This window comes from Ixodes scapularis, unplaced genomic scaffold (genome assembly GCF_016920785.2).
Source record: "Ixodes scapularis isolate PalLabHiFi unplaced genomic scaffold, ASM1692078v2 PGA_scaffold0__279_contigs__length_252992795, whole genome shotgun sequence".
NCBI classification, from domain to species: domain Eukaryota; kingdom Metazoa; phylum Arthropoda; class Arachnida; order Ixodida; family Ixodidae; genus Ixodes; species Ixodes scapularis.
The window spans coordinates 252,377,104-252,388,236 of NW_024609835.1; the positions used below are offsets into that span (position 1 = coordinate 252,377,104).

The following is an 11,133-nucleotide window of genomic DNA, read 5'->3' on the forward strand; positions in this document are numbered from 1 at the left end:
ATCCAATACTTTATATGATTTTCGTACAATTTAGAATTTCTGATATGTGTATTGGACACATGCCTATAAAATTTTTACTAGGGCCTATGCTTCATTTCAGCTTTCGTCCGAGTGCGGCAGACGCTACCGGCCAATCCAGCATCGGCAGAGTGTCATGTGAGCTTGAACTCCACATAACCAAAACGTTGCATGATACTCTCCCGGCACTGGATTGGCTGGGGTGGCCCAGCATCCACTGGGCCACCCCAGGGGGCGCCCATTTTACGGCAAGCACCCTCTACCAGGGGTGTTTGGCGAGCACCCATTATAAAGGGTGTTTGCCTGAACACCCTAAGGGTGTTAGCCCTGGGACAAACTGATGTACACCCTTAAGGGTGTAAAAACTTTTAGTGTGCACGGGGACTCACCGTTTTCCGGGGCCGAGTGTTTAGCGGCGGCGACTATCCATTCGAAGCGGCTGGTTTCCTTTGACGTGGCCACGACAGCATCGAGTCTGTAATGGTCGGAAAGATCCTAAGTCACTCGCGGAGCACAGCTCGCTAAACGCACGGACACACTCTAAGGCTCATAATGTGATAACGTGGCAAGGGGTCAGGAAGGCGTGCAGGTGCTCAAGGGCGACTAAAGAACGAAGCTCGTCGCGGATGCGGCGCTGAAAACAACGAATGCGATGCTCTTGGTCAGCGTTGAATGAAAAAACGTTCCTTTTTCTTTCGGCTTCATTCATAACAAACATAGTTGCCATGTATTTCTTTATTCCCATTTGCACTAGATGTGCGTAAACAGAGAAGGGAACCACCGCTCCCCGCTCCTGCTTGGTGCGCGACCGGCACAGTCTCCGTCGCAGCCGATCTCAGAGTTTGTAAAAAAGTAATTTAATCGCTGTTAAATTTAGGAGGCGGATAGTTGGTGAAGTAAGGTAGACTTAGTCGTTCATTTTCGTGCAGCAGCTAGGGCAATGTTCCGCGCTTCGCTTATTTTTATGCGCCAGCGACGGGCATGGCGCGCTATCTCGCAGCCACGTCCCTCGCGCATAAAGATCAGCTAAGTACAAAACAGTGCCCTTGCTGCTACACAATACGAACAGCTAACTCTCCCTCGTGTCACCAACTATATCTCTCGAAGGTTACGATAATGTGGAGCTTTTTCAAACGCTGAAATCGGCCTCGACCAAGACCCTACGGTACGCGTGCCATGCCAAAAAGGCGGTCCCCTACTCCTCGCTAAACCCAGAGAAGCTGCACGACTTGTTTTTCGCTCCACAGGAGGTGATGATACACTCACTTCTGGCAGACCAAATACTTTAAGGCTCGAAGTGACGTAATTTTGATGGTGGCTACGTCAATCGTAAAGACAATAGCTCATAAAATTTAGTTCTTAATATTTAGGGCGCTTCAGCGCCTCATCTGTATCGGTCGGCTACTTCTAAAGTAGTATATATATCGAAGAAAGTCACATTTTCAAATACGCATGCAGTGCATTTGATTGGGACCTGACGTCATAAAGAGATTGAGGACAGTCAAAGCCGAAACTTGGTGGCCGAAACTTTGGCATCGGCACCGCGTTCACGCACGATGGGGTGCGTGAACAAAAATGTGGAGAAAAAAACAGGCATCTAAGCATTTTTTACCAACGCTTGTCTTTTTGTTGTCCTTTGTTCCGGAGCGCGTGAAAGTGCATCTCCCGGCCAGGGTGCCGAGCTGGAACCGAACCGTTATTTTTAGCTGAAGCGGAACTGAACCGAACTGAAATCTTCGCCGCCAACTTGGAACTGAACTGGAACTGAACCGGAAAAAATGTAACGGTAACCGATTCGAAAGGGTTCAAGATAAATGTTTTTCCTATTTATCAAAAGATAAATATTTGGAATTAAAAAAACTGGCAGGCTTATTTCTAGGTATTGATCGAATCGTCATATACAAAATTACAATACAGGATAAAAGGTGTGCTTTCGTAACGCTTTTGTATTGGCACTATGATCAATCATGTGCCACGTGGTCACATGACGTCATGGTGTCAAAACATGTTGTCAAGTAATGTCACGTCACGTGACCCCGCGACGTCACGTTCCTCACTGCGTTCCGGGAATTAAATTTGAGAAAGTCACTGGTTTTATTGACCTTGTTGACACCGTGATATAACATGACATGACGACTTCGGACCGAGAGTCACGAGACACCGTGACGTATGCGAATTTTATGACTCCCTGTCGAGTGCTCGCGGGTTCATGACAATCAGTCTCGCCAAACAGTCGGGTAACGGCTCTTGTTAAATTAAATATTATGTTAGCCCCACTCTAACAATGTCTGAAGCCCAGCACATGCTCTATGCTTTCCCAAACATATGATGAACTATGACGGTATATAATTCGAGTCACATAATCTTGCCGCTTCTTCTGATTGCGAGTTCAGGATAGGAAATTAGTTTATTACAGTTATTTTCTATGCGTCTGCCATTTCACGGAGGGGAAACTAACGGACATTTTTGCAACCTATCAACGACAAGGATTACTTCCTACCGGTATTTACTAAAAGTACATAAACCGTTGCATGACCAATTAACATCATTGAGGCACCCAAATTTGTTTTCGCTGCTGCTAAACTGCCTTGAAACCTTTTTCCCCAAAATAGAAGTTTTGAAAAGACAAAATGTGACTTTTTAATCCTACGTAGCATGGAACTACATCTCTGTGTGGGAGAGGATACCTGAAAAGCAAGGTCCTAGTGGTCTCAGAAAGACAGCCGAACGTTGGCAGCCACTCTAAACCTCACAGGAGAGTCGTTCTCAAGTTCTTCCCCAAATTTCGACCACCTCTGTATCTTGTTTAAACTTCACAGTTGGGCGCAAAATTAATGCAACAGAGGGTTACTGTCAACAAGTGAAAAATTTAATTTTCACTTGCGGACAATTAAATCACCAAGCGGAGTAGGCGGTCACTCAAGAGTAAAAAGTATTGTCTGGAGGAGCGACGAGAAAATAAGAAAAGAAGAGAAAAAAAAAGGCGGGGGGGGGGGGGGGGGGGTTCGTAAAGGTTCTTCTGCTCCGCATCTTCGGTGCAGACCAGATAGCGAGGACCTGGGCACTAGTTTCTCTGCAAAAACACTCTTGCCAGAAAGAGCGTAGGCATCGTGCCAGACGCTCGCGCCCTTCCTTACGACGATGCACTGAGAATAAATTGTGACTCTCAAATACTTGGACTGCACTGCGCGCGAACCTCCTGCAGCATGCATTTTGCACCTCCGGATTTGGCTTGCGATTCCCGCCACCGTACAGTGTGATGACGTCACGTGCATACCATGTTAAAGAGTTCAGCTTTCCCGTGAAATGCGATGTTCGCAACACTAGCAAAATACGTCAAAACTGTAAAGCTGTGCAGTGTTTATAGCAGTCTCCCGATAATATACGGCAGCCCAATGGAATGTTAGAGCATGACCCATGCCGACGCCTGGGCGGTCCCGCGCTCCAGAACAAACTACGGAAATCAGATGGTTAATACCAGCTACGTAAAATGTTAAACAATTTTTTATCGCGGAATATTACGATTGAAAACTGTTCTAACGAACGCATACCATCTTTGCTAGTTTCGTCGAAAATCGGATTGTGTACTCTTGAGAGCGGTTTTGTTGTGAGTGCCTCTTCTGCTGTTTCTGTCGCGGGAGGAGAGGGCATTGTCAAGCAGTTTTGTACTTCTTTTTTGCCTTCTCCCCCTCTTCTTGTATGAAGAGGAATAAACAAGATTTAAACTTGATAAAGCACATAGCTGTAAAGTTAGGGCCCGAATCAGGTTAAGTAAAATCGACTATAACATTAACCTCCCGAGCCGTATTTCGCCAAGTTTTGAGCTCATGCAATGTGGTGAAATGTGATTCATACTAGGATTTTAGAGATCTACGTCTGCCCTTTGCGCTATTTATGAATAATTAGGAACATCATAGCATGCATCTGTATGCATTCCTTTTTTGCAGTAAGGCGTTATGTAAGTGATTATTTAGAAAAAATACCATTATCTCTCTCTTTTGCACATATTTGCCTTGCATGCATTGCATGTGTTTGCCTCCGGATCTTAACGGAATTCAACGGAATTTCATACTTTTGGTACCTGAAAATAAAAGTGGATTGTACGGACGAGAGAAAAAAATGCAGTGGCGTAGCTCGGCTATGCCACGATATACGTAGCGTGAGCTTAGGTTCAGCCGGCACGTTCACCACGGGTCCCTTAATGCCAAGCTGACCATTTCTCCAGTTCATTAGACGACGGATCTGAACGAAGGGAATCCGTGGCGACAGTAAACATTCGGCCGCATCGTTTAGAACCGGTGGATCTGGTAGCATGGGTGGTTAATGATACCCACTGGTAACGCTAAAGAGTGGAATCTTCTGCTTAACGAGAAAGTTCTTGCACGTTGTACAAACCCGCGTCACGGTTTCAGCCTACTCAGGCGGCGCCGCTAAACTCAACGTTTCACGTATGGCACTAGTTCCCGGCGTCAAATCTTTCATGTGCCACAGTCTTTCAAACACGTCGCACACTTATCCAACTGGATTGTTTACGAAGTCCGTCTCGAAGGTCCGAGTCGCACTGGGGCTTTCGTTAAGTTTCACCATATAGTCAGTCAATCGGTGAGCCTTGATGTCATCGACGGCATCTTGTTGTTGCTGATGCTGAGATGGTCGGGCACGTCGCTCAGCCTCCTGGAGACGCCGCTTCGCTAGACGTTCCTCCCTTTGCTCCGGTGTCTCCGCAGCATGTTTAGCATTCTTCTGTTCGTTGTTCCTACGCTCAGCCGCTAATTGCCAGGCAACTACCTCGGGATCTGATGAGTTAAGCTTCTCCGCTCTTCTGCGCCGCTGCGCAGCAATTTCACTCTCCTTCTCCATGGCTATAACACACTGGCAAACGCCCCGCTATATGTACACCCCCGTACGGAAATGTCAGATATGTTCCTGATATATTTTATATACGTCCATATATGATAATATAAGCAGTCAAATATGGCCATATTCCGCCATGTATTGGAGCAAGTACGGCCATGTTTCGTCATATAAGTGTTCAAATACTGCCAGATGTGGCCATATAAGTGTTTAAATACGGCCATATATTGCCATGTAGCCCCTGATAATGATATATGGGCCCGTTTCGGTCGTGCAAGCAATAAGTCATATGTACTCGCCAAGACACTAGTTCATTGATCTGTATTGCATGAGTCTCATGTAATTGGTTAAATATTCTCAACATCCTTAATGTGAAGTTATTCCTGGTATTTGAACCAATTAATCAATCGCGCTTTTGGAAGATTGAAAGACAAATAAAATTAGGTTGGATGTTTGACGTGTGACAATATTACGAAGTGCGTAAGATCGGAAAGCGAGATAATCAAATAATGGATTTTAGATCGCACCTCTACCGCCCCGCTAAATTTAGCGAGAAATTGCATTGGTACGCATGACACGCGACGTCAATTTTCCAGCTAAATCTAGCAGTGAAACTAATTTTGTTGATGTTTCGCAGCTAAATTGAGCGGGGAAACACGAACCGTTAGCTTAATGAAGATGCGAGACCCCGTACGAAAATGTCAGATATGACCCTGATATATTTTATATACGGTCAGATATGATAATATAAGCAGTCAAATAGGGCTGTATTCCGCCATATATGGGAGCAAATACGGCCGTATTTCGCCATATAGGTGGGCAAATACTGCCAGATGTGGCCGTATAAGTGCGTAAATACGGCCGCATATCGCCATATACGCGTGCCAATATAGCCCCTGATAATGATATATCGTTGATACCGTTTTTTTTTTTTTTATTCTTGCAGATTTGTTTTAAAAGAAGCCGTGAACGCTACACTTATGCGGTTTGTGCGGGTGAGTTATACGCCCAGGGGGATGTTATGTAGTTTGCTAATCTTTGCGATAAGTCGGCTAATTAATTAAAATTCATTAATTAACTTTTAATTAGTGAAAACAGACATATGGTTTCAATTAGAAACTTGCTGACCGTCGTCCAAAACCTCTAAACCAGTAATTATTAAAAAGAATGAGCGCGTGTGAAGCGCAGTAGTGCGCTGAAGTTACACTCGTGGACCAGGTGCAAGGCTGGGGCTAGATAAGAGACAGAAATTGCGCGGGCGCCTTACCGAAACCGCTAGCCTTGTACCTGCTTCACGAGTGGTACCTTTGGTGCGCTTCTCGCACGCTGAAAGACTTTCTGAAAATGACTGATTTAGGGATTTTAAACGACGCCCAGCAAGCTTCTTATTGGAACTGTAAGTCTGTTCTCACTAATTGAAAAATCAATTAGTAAATTTTCATTGATTAGCCGAGTAATCGCAAAGCTTAGCTCCCACGTAATGTCCCCCTGGGCGTATAAGCCTCGCAGAAACCGCATAAGTGTAACTTTCATGACTTTTTTTAAAAACAAATCTGCAAAAATAAAAAAACACCCTGATATGGGAGGCAGATATACCCCTATTTGGCAGACCCAGATTTGAATATATAAAAAATTGGGCAGATCTGGCTAGATAAGGCTTATATAAACTGACGTGGTTGATATGGCCAGATCTTCCCAATTTTTTATATATCCATATTTGTTTTTTTTTTAATATAAGTCCAGATCGGCCATTTTCGTAAGGGACGCTACTTCGTCGTTCCGAATCCCTTTCCCTTCGAACGGCTGCAAAGCCGTTGCGCCCGGAGTACGTACCCTACGCAGCATCTTTCGAAAACGGTTCGCGCAGCACCGCAACCTTCCGTTTGCGAACGCTGCGATTCATCGTGTTTTGAAAACGGGAAGATGTGCTGTCCGTGGTGTCTTTTATGTGTAACTCTTTTGTAAAAAGATTTGAAATTTAAAAACGCGAACCTAACAGTGTACACATAATATTAAATTTAATGGTAAAAAATATATACATATTTATTTATCTATTTATATGTGGACATCGTGCGGAAAAATATAGTCGCGCTTATTTTTTTTTCATTTAAAATTATAATGTGGGTTATACAGCGTAAAACATAGTATCTTCAAACTTGCATCGTTTTGGGTCACTTTTGAGCTGGACAGCTTCTTTGGAAGTTCAAAAGCACGACTTCATAGACCTGTATGTTCCCTCGGTATTGACAGCAGTGTAGACTATGCATGTTTTAGGCCAATCGTGTCTCTGGTTAGGGTCACGTGACTACAGTCTCGAAGATGGTGATAAAGCAGAGCACGGCACCTGCCTGTAGCCCAAGGCCACAGATAATATTCAGTGCACCATAAACCTTGGGTACAAGTGAAAAATCCGTTCGTTGTGGACGCGTTAATGCCCCATAAGATAAGCCTTTTGAGTGTGTTCACTCCCATTTTGGCTTTTCCTTCTCTCCTTTTCTCTCTCCCTAAGCTGAAAGCGGGGTAGAAGGTGCGCGGTCACGTGGTTTGACAAATGACGCATGAGTTGTTGGTAATCTCGGCCGGATCAAGTTTGGCGTGTGTTGGCCCTGCGTGGTGCTGCGGAGTTTTGCTTCTGCAAGCTATTTCTTCAAAGAAGCCCACGAATTTTTTTGTGATGCGTTCAGTGTTCGGTTATACAAATGACAGCTTGTGCTACATCGTGTTGAATCTTCACAAACACCTTCTTTCTCGTTTCTGTGTTCTGCCGTGTCCGCGTCGACACGTATCTCGGATTACAACTTTCAAGTCCCGTCTCGTCAACGTCAGTGTACTGCAAGTCTGCAACCTACTTCGCGACAATCGATCGTTTTTCGAAAGGTACTCTTCCAGATTACCTCTAGAATTAGGCCGTGTCTATCTCCTGGCAGCCGGGAGAATAATTGCTCCAAAATTCTAGTCATGTCACAACTGCAGGTAGAATACATATTTTTTTTATTCTCCCTGCGTTTCGTGATAACACGTTTCACGGCCACCTTCTCGTGGATACACGTTTCGTCGACGTTAACCTTTTATCGACATCCGTTTAGCGAATGTCGATAATCCTGCTTTCCCTGTGAATTAAGTTGAGCGAAATCGTGACTGGCGTAAAGCACAGCTCGTGTAAAAATTAATAAAAGTTGCTACATGCTCAATATCCAATTGGTATTTTTCTTATACAGACACTTTTGGTAGTTATTTGAATAAAACAACAGTAAACCGGGCGTTTTTGTTTTTTATTCTTGCAAGTTTGTTTTAAAAGTAGCCGTGAAGGCTACACTTATGCGGTTTGTGCCAGTGAGTTATACGCCCAGGGAGACATTATATGGTTTGCTAATCTTTGCGATAAGTCGGATAATTAATTAAAATTCACTAATTAGCTTTTAATTAGTGAAAATAGACCTATGGTTTCAATTAGAAACTTGCTGAGCGTCGTCCGAAACCCCTAAATCAGTAATTTTTAGAAAGACTTTGAGCGCGTGTGAAGCGCAGTAGTGCGCTGAAGTTACCACTCGTGGAGTAGGTACAAGGCTGGGGCTAGATAAGAAACAGATAAATTGCGCGGGCGCCTTACCGAAACTGCTAGCCTTGTCCCTGCTCCACGAGTGGTAACTTTAGTGCACTACTACGTTTCTCACGCGCTGAAAGTCTTTCTGAAAATGACTGATTTAGGGGTTTTGGACGACGCTCAGCAAGTTTTTAATTGGAATCTTTTGTCTATTTTTACCAATTGAAAAGTTAAGTAGTGAATTTCAAATAATTAGCCGACTTATTGCAAAGATTAGCCACCCACATAATGCCCCCTGGGCGTATATAATGGTTGCATTATTTGATTGGGACATATCTCACCTGATATGGGAGGCAGATATACCCCTATTTGGCAGACCCAGATATGGATATATAAAAAATTGGGCAGATCTGGCTAGATAAGCTTTATAAGAACTGATGTGCTTAATATGGCCAGATATGCCCAATTTTTTTATGTAACCATATTTGTTTTGTTTTTTATACAAGTACAGATCTGCCATTTTCCTAAGGGTCCCCACTGATACCTCTGCGCATGCACACAAAATGAGAGGCGCTATGAAGCGGCTCCGGTGCAGCGTCAGACTTAGCTACTGCGCAACGGAGGCGCACAGCTGGGCACACGGCGGCGCCAGTGCGTCTGCCGCGGCTATGACGTGTCACTCCTCTGGAATGCGCAGACCGGCGAGGCGCGCGCGGTGGCGGCGGAGCGTGCGGCAGCGGCGGCTCCGGCGCCAGCTGTGCGCCGTGTGACGTCACTGCTGCTCGCGCATGCGCAGACCGGCGAGGCGCGCGCGGCGGCGGCGGCTCCGGCGCGCCAGCTGCGCGCTGTGTGACGTCAGTGCTCCTCGCGCTTGCGCGGCATGCTCTTTGACAGCCACGCGAAACTGCTCAACCTCGGCCAGTGTAGCTCACGCTACAAAAACAATATACGGTTCAAAACAATCGTCGCACCGCATTCGGTGCTAGACGGAGAACGCTGCAACTATTTTAGAAGATGTACTTCGTTCCTAAAGATGGAGGTTATCGCAACGAAGAGAGGTGGAGCGACGCTGCTTCACGAGGGATTTTCGCATACAAGCAACAATAGGAACAATGCACCGTTTTATTGAATCAGTCACAAAGTATCTCAACCCGAAGGAAAAATACCAACTTATTTGGCTGCAATTTGGACTATCGCACGTTTGAATAACCGTTCCCTCCTGGGAAACCCCATTGAGATCAGCATGCACACGAGCGGACTAAAAAGCAGGTGGGTGCGAAGACTTTTATTTATGTTTAGCCTTGACAATATTACTTTTTCTAATGAAATGTTTATGCCCCAGTTGCTCGAGCATCCTCCTGCAGAACGGTTTAAAGAAGATTAGCCTACATACCAAAATTTCGCCATTTTGTTTTATTTGCACGGTCGTCAGGGGACATAGCTTTTTTTTTACTGAAAACTGCGCTTTTTAGTTCGTTATCCTTCCCTCCTCCCTCGATATGACCAACTGTTCATTGGACGAGTCGGATTTTTTTACGACCGGAAGACTGACCGTGTTTAAATAATTATATTGTGTAGCATTAAAGGGCGGTTACACAAGGCACACATCTCAAAGCTAGCAAAGCATATTAAAGAATATAAGCGGGGAAAACCGAGTTGAGAACAAACGGGTATCTTAAAAATGAACACTAATGTTACGGGCGAATTGTGAAACAAACGATGCGAAATCTTAGCCATCAAAATTGTGAAAATCAGTCGTCCCTATCGTTAAATAAGGAAAGGAAAGCGTTTCTGCAGATGACAATTGGGGGTTCAGTAAAAGCTGAGTGTGGTGCGAGTCCATTCCTTTGTTGGTCAGGCTTGTGGCCTGGGGTCAGCCAGTGGCAGTGGATGTTGTTTCTTCTGTTTCTTGTCTTCTTGTTGGTAAGCTTAGGGGGGGGTGGGCGATGTGTAATTGTGAAGATAGAAAATAAAATTTGTAGTTGTGACCATCTAACACTAGAGAGTGGGGAACAGAGGAACCGGGCAAGACGTATTTCCAAAATAAGCTAGAGCATATTAAAAAAAAAAAAAACGTTAATTTTGTGAAATAATCCTAAGCTCTGTTTGAAGATTCGTGCTTTCCCGCTCCTCTGTTTCCCCACTGTCAACAATTAAAGTTTTCAGTTCTTAGCCAGCTTGCCTGCACCCTTGCATTACGTTTAGCCGCTGTGTTTTAATACGTTATGTTTGCTAGTTAGTTAATTTCCGTTTGTTTCAGATATTGTTTTTTTATTATGGAGGGCGATTGGAGTACTGCAAGAGCGCATAACTTTTTATTAGAAAACTTCGAGCCACAGTTAGTGCACAATTCCCGCAATATCTTCTGGTTCTTATGACTCCTTCAGCTTCAGCAGTTTCCAGTTGCTTTGGGTTAGCAAATAATTCTTCGTGTCGCACAAATATATATAAAAATATAAACTTTTGAGAGGGCTACCTCTACGCCGGATGATCCCTTCACGACTCTCTGGACCCCCAGTATGGCGATTCTAAAGACGCCCAGGACAAGGAGAACCGTTAGACTCAAACTCAAGCTCAATCTAGAAATCGCCAGTGACGAACAGTAAACACTGGAACTCTTCCGCAATGGATGAAGGGTATTGTGAAACTCATTTATTTGATGGGAAGACTGTCCTGCGCCAGGTCTGGTGCACCGAAAAGATTTCACAGGTAAAACC

The 11,133-nt window shown here is 44.6% G+C and overlaps 1 pseudogene; it reads right to left on the reverse strand.

Annotated features, from left to right (window-relative positions):
- Positions 1-440: 440 nt before the first annotated feature.
- Positions 441-4,878, reverse strand: LOC115311693 (annotated as a pseudogene).
- Positions 4,879-11,133: the final 6,255 nt, after the last annotated feature.